Source organism: Eurosta solidaginis, chromosome 3 (assembly GCF_040869045.1).
Source record: "Eurosta solidaginis isolate ZX-2024a chromosome 3, ASM4086904v1, whole genome shotgun sequence".
Classification (NCBI taxonomy): domain Eukaryota; kingdom Metazoa; phylum Arthropoda; class Insecta; order Diptera; family Tephritidae; genus Eurosta; species Eurosta solidaginis.
The window spans coordinates 249,476,715-249,488,792 of record NC_090321.1 but is presented as its reverse complement, the minus strand read 5'-3'; the positions used below and the strand labels follow the sequence as shown (position 1 = coordinate 249,488,792).

The 12,078-nt window shown below is 38.2% G+C and overlaps 1 protein-coding gene across 17 annotated transcripts in view; it reads left to right on the top strand.

Annotated features, from left to right (window-relative positions):
* The window catches only part of ASPP (Ankyrin-repeat, SH3-domain, and Proline-rich-region containing Protein), a 504,012-nt gene that overhangs the window by 141,591 nt on the left and 350,343 nt on the right, over positions 1-12,078 (top strand). The window contains exon 1 of one of the 17 annotated variants that reach the window (XM_067775888.1): positions 11,554-11,646. The exons of the other annotated variants lie outside the window; for them this stretch is intronic. The gene's annotated coding sequence lies outside the window, so the exon portion shown is untranslated. Of the gene's footprint in view, positions 1-11,553; positions 11,647-12,078 lie in introns of those variants that run through there. 17 annotated transcript variants of the gene reach the window in all.

Genomic DNA, 12,078 nt, shown 5'->3' with positions numbered 1-12,078 from the left:
ATAAAAACTGGGCGTGGCTTCAACCGATTTCGCCCTTTTTCACAGAAAACAGTTATCGTCCGAGATTAATTTTTGTTCGACTTACCGCATTACAAGTATCCTAGACAAATTAAATGAAGAAGGGCGGAGCCACGCTCATTTTGAAATTTCCTTTTATTTTTGTATTTTCCTGCACCATATCATTACTGGAGTTGAATGGTGATATAATTTACTTATATACTGTAAAGATATTAAATTTTTTGTTAAAATTTGACTTAAATTTTTTTTTAAAGTGGGCATGGCCGTTCTCTGATTTTGCTGATTTTTATTAAGCATACATACAATAACAGGAGTACCGTTCTTGCCAAATTTCATCATGATATCTTCTACGACTGCCAAATTACAGCTTGCAACACTTTTAAATTACCTTCTTTTAAAAGTGGGCGGTGCCACGCTTATTGTCCAAAATTTTACTAATTTTCTATTCTGCGTCATAAGTTCAACTCACCTACCAAGCTTCATCGCTTTATCCGTCTTTGGTAATGAATTATGGCACTTTTTCAGTTTTTCGATATCGAAAAAGTGGGCGTGGTTATAGTCCGATATTGCTCATTTTAAATAGCGATCTGAGTGCCCAGAAACCTACATACCAAATTTCATCAAGATACCTCAAAATTTACTCAAGTTATCGTGGTAACGGACAGACGGACGGACGGACGGACAAGGCTCAATCAATTTTTTTTTCGATACTGATGATTTTGATATATGCAAGTCTATATCTATCTCGATGCCTTTATATATGTACAACCAACCGTTATCCAATCAAAGTTAATATACTCTGTGAGCTATGCTCAACTGAGTATAAAAATAAGTAGGTACTTTGTTTAAGGATGCAAAGTTTCAGGTTTTTTGTGGTCTGCATGTTAAAACTATGACTACGAATCACGTATTTCAACAATATATGACGTAAACGTAACTATTTGATAAAATTTTTTTGAAATTTGAAGCTTCTAGCCGTAAAAAAAGGGCAAAAATGACAGTTTATATGGGGTATATAGTATATATACCACCGACCTTTATGATTTTTTCAGACAACAATATATGCTATATACGTGACAATTCGTTGAAATTTGAAGCCTCTTGCTCATAAAATAGGGCAGTAATTACGAAAAGGTTCTTATCTCAACAATCAGTTGTGGGGATATATACTATATATACGACCGATCTTTTTCTGACAACAATTTGTGCAATATACGAAAGTATATGGTGAAGTTTGAAGCTTCAATCTGACAAATTGAGGAAGGTATGACAAAAATCCTCTTTTTATGAAAAATCGTTTGTATGGAGGATATATGCTATAGTGGTCCGATCCGGCCGGTTCCGACAAATGTCTAATCGGACACCCAAATACACACGCTCACAAAATTTTATTAAGATATCTCAAAAATTGAGGGACTAGTTTGCATACAAACAGGCAGACGTGACAGACGGACATGGCTAAATCTACTCAACTCTTCATCCCGATTATTTCGGTACACTTAATGGTGGGTCTAATTTCTTTTAAGGACTTACAATTTTGGGATTCGTGACGAAATTAATATACCATTTCATTTTCACGAAAGGTATAAAAAGCAGAAGCAGAAAGGCGCGAGTGCGAGGAGCTTGAGCTGCTAGCCACCCGAAAATTTTACCAAAAAATACGGCGACAGACGGAAAGTTTTAAGACCGGGGCAAACTCCTGTAGGAACGAAAACGGCGACCTTGTAACTGATGTCCAGATAGTGCTTAGATTGTGGAGGGAACACTTCTCTGCTCTTCTAAATGGAGGCAGCGATTCACCGCGCAGAGATGACGAACCCGAACCCGCAATCGATGATGATGGAATATATGTCCTCCCGCCCGATTATGACGAAGTTAGAATAGCAATAACCAGATTGATAAACAGCAAGGCCGTGGGCGCTGATGGATTGCCTGCGGAGCTATTCAAGTACGACGGCCAGGAGTTGGTAAGGCGAATGAAGCAGCTTCTTAGCATAATATGGGCGGACAAGTGCATGCCCGACGATTGGAATCTAAGTGTTCTTTCTCCAGTCCACAAGAAGGGGGATACTGCAAAATGCACCAACTATCGTGGAATAAGCCTTCTTAATATCGCATATAAGGTCCTTTCAAGTGTATTGTGCGAAAGATTGAAGCCCACCGTGAACCGGCTAATTGGACCTTATCAGTGCGGCTTCAGACCTGGTAAATCTACCATCGACCATATTTTCACAATGCGCCAAATCGTGGAAAAAACCCGTGAAAAGAGAATCAACACACATCACCTCTTCGTCGACTTTAAAGCCGCCTTCGACAGCACGAAAAGGAGCTGCCTATATGCCGCTATGTCTGAATTTGGTTTCCCCGCAAAACTTATACGGCTGTGCAAAATAACGTTGAGCTCAGCTCAGTCAGAATTGGGAAGGACCTCTCCGAGCCGTTCGAAACTAAACGAGGTTTCACACAGGGTGACCCCCTATCGTGCGATTTCCTTAATTTGATGCTGGAGAAAATTATACTAGCTGCAGAACTTAACCACACTGGAACAATATTCTATAAAAGCAAGCAATTTCTGGCATATGCTGATGACATTGATATTGTAACGAATTTACTGCAAATCCTCTTATTTGCCCTTTTGCTAAGTTCGTATCACTAAACTGTTGAATAAATAACTCCAGTTGAATAATGGAAATAAAATTAAAGAAAAAAAAAACTTTTTTAAAAATAAGCTTTTATTATTGGTTAATAAAATTAACTAAAAAGTCAAAAATAAATTGACTGTAAAGAAATATAACACTTTATAAGTCCATTGTAACCTTTAACGATAAATAGGCTTTTTCGTCTGCAACAAAAAAATTCTATATTGTACATAATTATATATTTTTAACATTAAAACTTTACACCTAAATTATTAAATCTTACAGTTTATATCACAGTGCTAATTGTTCTAATAAAAGCGCACAAAGCTTGTAAATAAAAGTTTCAAGGTATATGGGTCTGAGAAATTAGTGCTGTTACGACGTACAAACCCCAGAACTGAGTATGCTTTCGCGATAATGAAATTAATGTGGCTGTTGAAAGAGAGTTTTGTGTCAAATATAACTCCTAAGTCTTTAACTTCATTAACATTTAGCAGAGTAACATTTGAAATGCTGTAAGACGTACTACGTACATTAACAATTTTCGCAAAGGTCATTTTGAAACATTTCTTTATATTTAAAGATAAATTTGATTTACTACACCATAGATAAAGAGCATTAACATCCTGCTGCAGCCTTGCTTCATCGAGATAATCTTTGACTACAGCAAATAACTTAAGATCGTCTGCATAAAGCAAACACTTGGCGAATGAAAAACAACTTTCAATGTCATTAATAAATAAGACAAACAGTAGAGGTCCAAGAACGCTTCCTTGCGGTACGCCTGAAGTGGCCACGAAAGATTCGGGACACATGCCGTTAATAGTAACAACACAGCGTCTATTCGATAAATAGGATTTGATCCATTCCAAGAAGTAGGAATGAAAACCTAAACAAGCCAGTTTTTTAACTAGAATTTTATGCGAGACTTTATCGAAAGCTTTTGAAAAGTCTGTGTATATACAATCTACTTGATGACCATCAGAAAACGCTGTTATGCAGTAGTCACTAAGAGCCGCTAAGTTCGAAACTGTAGACCTTCCGGGAACAAAGCCATGTTGGTTATGAGATATAATGGACTTTGTAGCAAAATAAAGCTTCTCTTGTACTACACACTCAAAAAGTTTAGATATAGCTGAAAGTTTTGATATGGGCCGATAATTTCTAACATCATTTTTCTTACCACTTTTTAGAATGGGAGTTATGTAAGTGACTTTCCAGTCATCAATGAAGCTACCAGACGCCAGCGACTTGTTATACAAGATTTTCAAAGGCTCTACAAAATCTGGACAACTTTTAAAGAGGACCGCAGACAGACCATCGACATCAGTTTCCGAATAGGGCTTTAGCAACGATAGCCCGTTGGAGATATCTTCAGAAGAAAGTGTGAGGGAACCGAAGTTGAGGCACGTGTTTTCGTCAGAAGAAAAGCTTAGTAAAGCGTCGGTATCATCCGATACGAAGTTGGACATAAAAAAATCAGCGAAGAGGTCAACCACATCTCTAGGACCCTTCGCGAAATTATCATCTAAGAAAACCGATTTAGGGATGTTTGAACACGGTCTCTTGGATTTGATATAAGTCCAAAAGAATTTATGATTATATTTAATGTTGGACTCAGCAGATCGAGTGTAATTTTTCGAAGATGTTTATCTACCCTTGTGAATTCTTTTGAGTACCGCTGATACATGACAAATAAATTCTGGCATTTAGATTTCAGAAATTTTTTATAATATTTATTTCTAAGATTTTTTAGCTTTTTTAAACCTTTCGTGTACCATGACACTCTGTATGGCATTTTTTTTTTTAAAGGTACATACTTCAAACAAAGCTCATTTGCAGCTTTTTTGAATTTCAGAAAAGAGTTAGATGTTGACATGTCAGATAAGAGGGAATCCCAATTAATCTCAAGCAACGAGCTATTTAAACTTAGAAAGTCACATTTTGAGAAATTAAATACGATTTTATCATTATTGACTTCACAAATAGGCAAATAATTATAGTAATCAAACGGAGTTATAGGAGATAAGCAATTAGATATACTGTAATTAAAATTATCGCTTACAAATACGAGATCTAAGATTTTGTTCAAAGAATTAAAAAATTTGTTTATTTGTTTCAAGTCTAGACTGAGAATAGAATCAATAAAGTAGGACTCGTAAGAAGTCGTGACATTAGATGGAGTAAGATCTAAATTACGAAAACAGGAAGTCCAACGGACACTACTTAAGTTAAAATCACCAAAAATACAAAGATTACCATCCGGATTATTATTAACCCCAAGAGATACAATATTATCCGCATGCATTTTATACAATTCAAACTCACTATTGGGTGGAATGTAGGATGCCACAATATACAATGAGTCACTTTTTGAGGACGTACTTATACATACACACAATTGATCCAATAAAGAATTATCATTCATACGGGTGACGACGTATGCGCGAAATTTACGGCGTACAGCAATAAGAACTCCTCCTCCTCTACAAGCGCCTGTTTTGGAAGGATCCCTGTCCTTACGGAAGACATCGAAAAGATTAGGGTCAAGGAACTCACTGTCGTGAAAGCCAGAATGCAACCAGGTCTCCACGATGACAAATATGTCATAGTCCACTTGTGCACTAAATGAACTAACAAAGTCAGATTTTGTCCTTAGACCAGATATGTTTTGAAAGTATATTTTTAGACCACAGGGCTTATGATGAGATCGCTGCAAATAGTATAGATCAGTTGGAGTGGTATTGAAATTTAGGTTTTTGGCGTTGTGGACCTCTGCCGGTGAAAAAATTGAAAAGGTTTGATTTTTACATCCCTCGGCCACACCGAAGCATTGAGAACTTTATCATTAAATTTTGATGTAATAGGAGTAACGTTCCTGCCAAATTTCATCATGATATCTTCAACGACTGCCAAAATACAGCTTGCAAAACTTTTAAATTACTCACCTACCAAACTTTATCGCTTTATCTGTCTTTGGTAATGAATTATTGCACTTTTTCGGTTTTTCGAAATTTTCGATATCGAAAAAGTGGGCGTGGTATAGTCCGATATCTTTCATTTTAAATAGCGATCTGAGATGAGTGCTCAGGAACCTACATACCAATTTTCATTAAGATACCTCAAAATTTACTCAAGTTATCGTGTTAAGGGACGGACGGACTGACATGGCTCAATCAAATTTTTTTTTTCGATCCTGATCATTTTGATATATGGAAGTCTATATCTATCTCGATTCCTTTATACCTGTACAACCAACCGTTATGCAATCAAACTTAATATACTCTGTGAGCTCTACTCAACTGAGTGTAAAAATAGGTAGGTACTTTGTGCGAGGATGCAAAGCTTCACGTTTTTTTTGTTTTGTGGTCTGCATGTAAAAACTATGACTACGAATCACGTATTTCAACAATATATGACGTAAACGTACCTATTTGATGAAAATTTATGAATTTTGAAGCTTCTAGCCCTAAAAAAGGGGCAAAAATGACAGTTTATATGGGGTATATAATATATATACCACCGATCTCTAAGATTTTTTCAGACAACAATATATGCTATATACGTAAGCATTTGGTGAAATTTGAAGCTTCTAGCTGTTAAAATGGGGCTGATACTACGAAAAAAAAAAAATATATATATACATATATACTACCAGCAGACCCGGCAGACGTTGTTCTGCCCTAAATTCGGCCTATCTGCATACATTTTAATAAGCTTTTTCCGTCTAACTCTGCTCTACCGCTGTACACTTTTTCCTAATCTCTTTATTCACTCCTCCCTCCATCTTTTTCGCTTCATCTCCATCTTCGTCTCATTCTATCTCTTTCTCAGTCTCCTTCTCTCTTTTCTCTTCTCTCAAGTTTTTCTCCTTCTTCTTCATCTCTTATTGCCAGTCCCAGAGGGTGTTGTGTATTTTGTTCCAGTCCCATTCCGAGTCTCAGTCCCAGTCCCACTCCGAGTCTCAGTCTCAGTCCCTTTCCTAGTCCAAATCCCAGTCCAGTCCGTCTCTATTATACTTCCCGGCAAAAAGCATCGTAAATACTAATATAGGCAAATTTATATATGAAATTTCAGGCAAATCGAATAGGACGTATGCAAATAAGTATGTGGGTATTATTAATTCATGTCTTTTTTGGGCTTCGCATGCATATTTATCCATAATACACACACATTCTAGCGGTATCCGGGTCCATATTTTGGTCTATATTTCGAGACCCTAGTCACTCAGCGGTGTAAAACTTTCTCTGTATTATAGCACACATCAACAGCATCAATGTGATACCCATAATATAAAACACATTCTAGGTGTATCCGAGTCCATGTTTTGGCTTATATCTCGAGACCGTAGTCACCCAGCGGTGTAAAACTTACTCTGTACTAAAGCATACATCAACAGCTTCAATTTGATATCCATAATGTAAAAACACATTCTAGGGGTACCCGGGTCCACGTTTTGGGCTATATCTCGAGACCCTAGCCTCCCAGTTGTATGAAAATTACCCTGTACTATAGCACTCATCAAAAGCTTTCATTTGATATCCATATTGTATAAAGACATTCTAGGGGTACCCGGGTCCATGTTTTGGGCTATATCTCGAGACCCTAGCCTCCCAGTTGTATGAAAATTATCCTGTACTATAGCACTCATCAAAAGCTTTCATTTGATATCCATATTGTATAAACACATTCTAGGGGTACCCGGGTCCAGGTTTTGGGCTATATCTCGAGACCCTAGCCTCCCAGTTGTATGAAAATTATCCTGTACTATAGCAAACATCAACAGCTTTCACCTGATATCCATATTGTATAAACATATTCTAGGGGTACCCGGGTCCACGTTTTTGGCTATATCTCGAGACCCTAGCCTCCCAGGTGTATGTAAATTATCCTGTACTATAGCACTCATAAACAGTTTTCATTTGATATCCATATTGTATAAACACATTCCAGGGGTACCCGGGTCCACGTTTAGGGCTATATATCGAGACCCTAGCCTCCCAGTTGTATGAAAATTATGCTGTAGTATAGCACTCATCAACAGCTTTCATTTGATATCCATATTGTATAAACATATTCTAGGGGTACCGGGGTCCACGTTTTGGGCTATATCTCGAGACCCTAGCCTCCTAGTTGTATGTAAATTATCCTGTACTATAGCACTCATCAACAGCTTTCATTTGATATCCATATTGTATAAACACATTCTAGGGGTACCCGGTTCCACGTTTTGGCCTATATCTCGAGACACTAGTCACCCAGGGGTATGAAAATTATCCTGTACTATAGCACTTATCAACAGCTTTCATTTGATATCCATATTGTATATACACATTCTAGGGGTACCCGGGTCCACGTTTTGATCTCAAGACCCTAGAGACGTAGCGAAAAAAAGGTAGACGTTGGCCGATTCTCAGACCTACCCAATATGCTCACAAAATTTCATTAGAATCGGTTCAGCCGTTTCGGAGGAGTTCAGCCTCTAAAACCGTGACAGAAGAATTTTATATATTAGATATATATATACTATATATACCACCATATATATATTATATATACCACCGATCTTTATAATTTTTTTAGACAACAATGTATGCTATATACGTAACAATTCGTTGAAATTTGAAGCCTCTTGCTCCTAAAATAGGGCGGTAATTACGAAAAGGTTCTTATCTGAACAACCGGTTGTGGGGATATATTCTATATATACGACCGATCTTTTTCAGACAACAATATGTGTAATATACGAAAGTATATGGTGAAGTTTGAAGCTTCAATCTGATAAATTGAGGAAGATATGACAAAAATCCTCTTTTTTTGAAAAATCGGTTGTATGGGGGATATATGCTATAGTGGTCCGATCCGGCCGGTTCCGACAAATGTCTAATCGGACACCCAAATACACCCGCTCACCAAATTTTATCAAGATATCTCAAAAATTGATGGACTAGTTTGCGTACAAACAGACAGACGGACAGACGCACATGGCTAAATCAACTCAGCTCTTCATCCCGTTTATTTCGGTACACTTAATGGTGGGTCTATCTATTTTCCTTTAAAGACTTACAATTTTGGGATTAGTGACGAAATTAATATACCATTTCATTTTCATAAAAAAAAAATAAATGTAAGGCGCGATAACCTCCGAAGAGATCTAAGGCCGAGCTTCTCTTCCAATTTGCGTCGTGCTCCTCTTGATTTTTCCCTACAAATTGGCCGGACGGGACCTACATGTTTTATGCCGACTCCGAACGGCATCTGCAAGGCAGATGAGTTTTCACTGAGAGCTTTTCATGGCAGAAATACAATCGGAGCGCTTGCCAGACACTGCCGAGGGGCGACCCCGCTTAGAAAAATTTTCTTCTAATTGAAAAATCTTATTTCTAAAATTTTGATGTTGCTTTGCCCGGGAGTTGAACCCAGGGCATACGATGTGATAGGCGGAGCACGCTACCATCACACCACGGTGGCCGTGAAATGTATAAAAAGCAGAAGCAGAGAGGCGCAAGTGCGAGGAGCTCGAGCTGCTAGCTACCAGGAATAACGCCCGAAAGTTTTACCAAAAAATGCGGCGACAGACGGAAGGTTTTAAGACCGGGGCAAACTCCTGTAGGAACGAAAACGGAGACCTTGTAACTGATGTCCAGATAGTGCTTAGATTATGGAGGGAACACTTCTCTGCTCTTCAAAATGGAGGCAGCAATTCACCGTGCAGAGATGACGTACCCGAACCCGCAATCGATGATGATGGAATATATGTCCTCCCGCCCGATTATGACGAAGTTAGATAGCAATAACCAGATTGAAAAACAACAAGGCCGTGGGCGCTGATGGATTGCCTGCTGAGTTATTCAAGTACTGCGGCGAGGAGTTGGTAAGGCGCATGCAGCAGCTTCTTAGCCAAATATGGGCGGACAAGTGCATGCCCGACGATTGGAATCTAAGTGTTCTTTGTCCAGTCCACAAGAAGGGGGATACTGTAAAATGCACCAACTACTGTGGAATCAGCCTTCTTAATATCGCATATAAGGTCCTTTCAAGTGTATTTTGCAAAAGATTGAAGCCCACTGTGAACCGGCTGATTGGACCTTATCAGTGCGGCTTCAGACCTGGTAAATCTACCATCGACCATATTTTCACAATGCGCCAAATCTTGGAAAAAACCCGCGAAAAGAGAATCAACACACATCACCTCTTCGTCGACTTTAAAGCCGCCTTCGACAGCACGAAAAGGAGCTGCCTATATGCCGCTATGTCTGAATTTGGTTTCCCCGCAAAACTTATACGGCTGTGCAAAATGACGTTGAGCAACACCATCAGCTCAGTCAGAATTGGGAAGGACCTCTCCGAGCCGTTCGAAACTAAACGAGGTTTGACACAGGGTGACCCCCTATCGTGCGATATCTTTAATTTGATGCTGGAGAAAATTATACTAGCTGCAGAAGTTAACCGCACTGGAACAATATTCTATAAAAGCGTGCAATTACTGGCATATGCTGATGACATTGATATTGTAACGAATTTACTGCAAATCCTCTTATTTGCTCTTTTGCTAAGTTCGTATTACTAAACTGTTGCATAAATAACTCCAATATTGAAAAATGGAAAAATGGCCTTTATTAAAGTACTTCACAATAACACTTATACTTTGCAACTAGCTGGCTTAATAACCAAAATGACTGATAGCTTAAATGAAACTGATCTATTGCCCGACAGATAGCGTGCTTAACTGAAAACTGCTTGTAGCGCCTCTACCGCTGGTGCTTTTATACTCTGTGATTTCCTCGTGGCATCTTCTAGGCGCTTCCAGAATTTACTTAGTCACCGCCATATAATTATAACTACAGATGCACGTATATAGCTTCTCATATGCTTGTATTTGTGAGCGACACTTCCCCAATTACAATTGCATACTTTTCGGAGAATCTCAGATATCTGCATGTGTTTGTGCATACTCTACAAGTCACTTATCGACCCGTCCTGCTATATGGGGCAGAGGCATAGACCATGATATGCGTAAACAGACTGAAAGAGAATGTCAATAAAACGAAATTTATGGTTATATCTAGACGCAATTTTCAAAACAGTGAGCTACAAAACTTAAATATAAATAATCAAATCAATTAGTTATTGAAAAAGTCACACCATAAAATACTTGGGAATAAAAATAGATGATAAGCTGAAATTCAACGAGCACGTGGATTATACGGTAGGAAAAATAGCGGAAAAGTTATATTTTACAAAACGAACCTGCAGATATTTAAATAGAAAGTATAAAATCATCGTCTATAGATCTATAATCGAACCTCATTTTATTTATTGCTCAACTATATTTTTCATCTTGCGAGATAGTCAGATATACAAGCTACAAAAGCAACAGAACCGAGCTACGAGATTCATTCTCAAAAAACGATATGACACACCTATGGCTTAGCATTAGACAGCAACTTTTTTATTATACCATGAAATTTACTAAAAACATAATAGAAGGAACTTTGCCTGCGTACTTGAGGACTAATATAAAATATGTAAAAGATATGCATTCTGTAAATACTCGTAATAAAAATGATTTTAATCTGCCGGCTTATAAAACTGAAGCAGACAAATGTAATCTGTATTATAAAGATCCTAAATCCTATAATGAACTACCGAATGATATTAAATCATGTCATTCCAATAAATTTAAACAAAAATTGTACAATTATTGCAGAACACTACCAATTTAGTGCTGGACATGTGGGCTTCCATAGCATCGATAGAAGTGCAGCGAAACTATTCTGCTATGTGGCGCCAAAACTTCCAAGCTCTTGTACCCATACAAAAAAGGTTGCCGAAGCACATACTGAAACGCATCACTCGATTAACTGAGTGCATCACCGTGCAGATGTTGCCTTCGCGCTTTACTAACATGCGTAAAATGCCTACATACTACACTAGCACAACACTTTGTTCGCATGATCTGGAAGTCTCCCATCCATAGTACTCCAAGGTAGGACATAGATGTAACTATTCTAGATTGCATAGTCCAGAAGACAATCATAAACATGTAAAATAGATTTAAGTTAGGCTTAGGAAAGCCGTAATAAATAAATACATTACATTATATTATATGATAACGGCAGATGAAGCGGCTTTGGGAGTGTTCGAGAGAAAAGTTCTTCGAAAGATTTATGGACCTCTACGCGTTGGCGATGGCGAGTACCGAAGAAGATTTAATGATGAGCTGTACGAGCTCTACGCAGTCATCCACATAGTCCAGCGAATTCAAGCGCAGCGGCTGCGCTGGCTAGGCCATGTTATGCGAATGAAAGATGATGCTCCGGCCAAGAATGTGTTTCTATCGGAACCCGCCTATGGAAGCAGAGGTAGAGGGCGGCCCCACTTCGTTGGAAGGACCAGGTGGAAAACGATTTAAACTCCC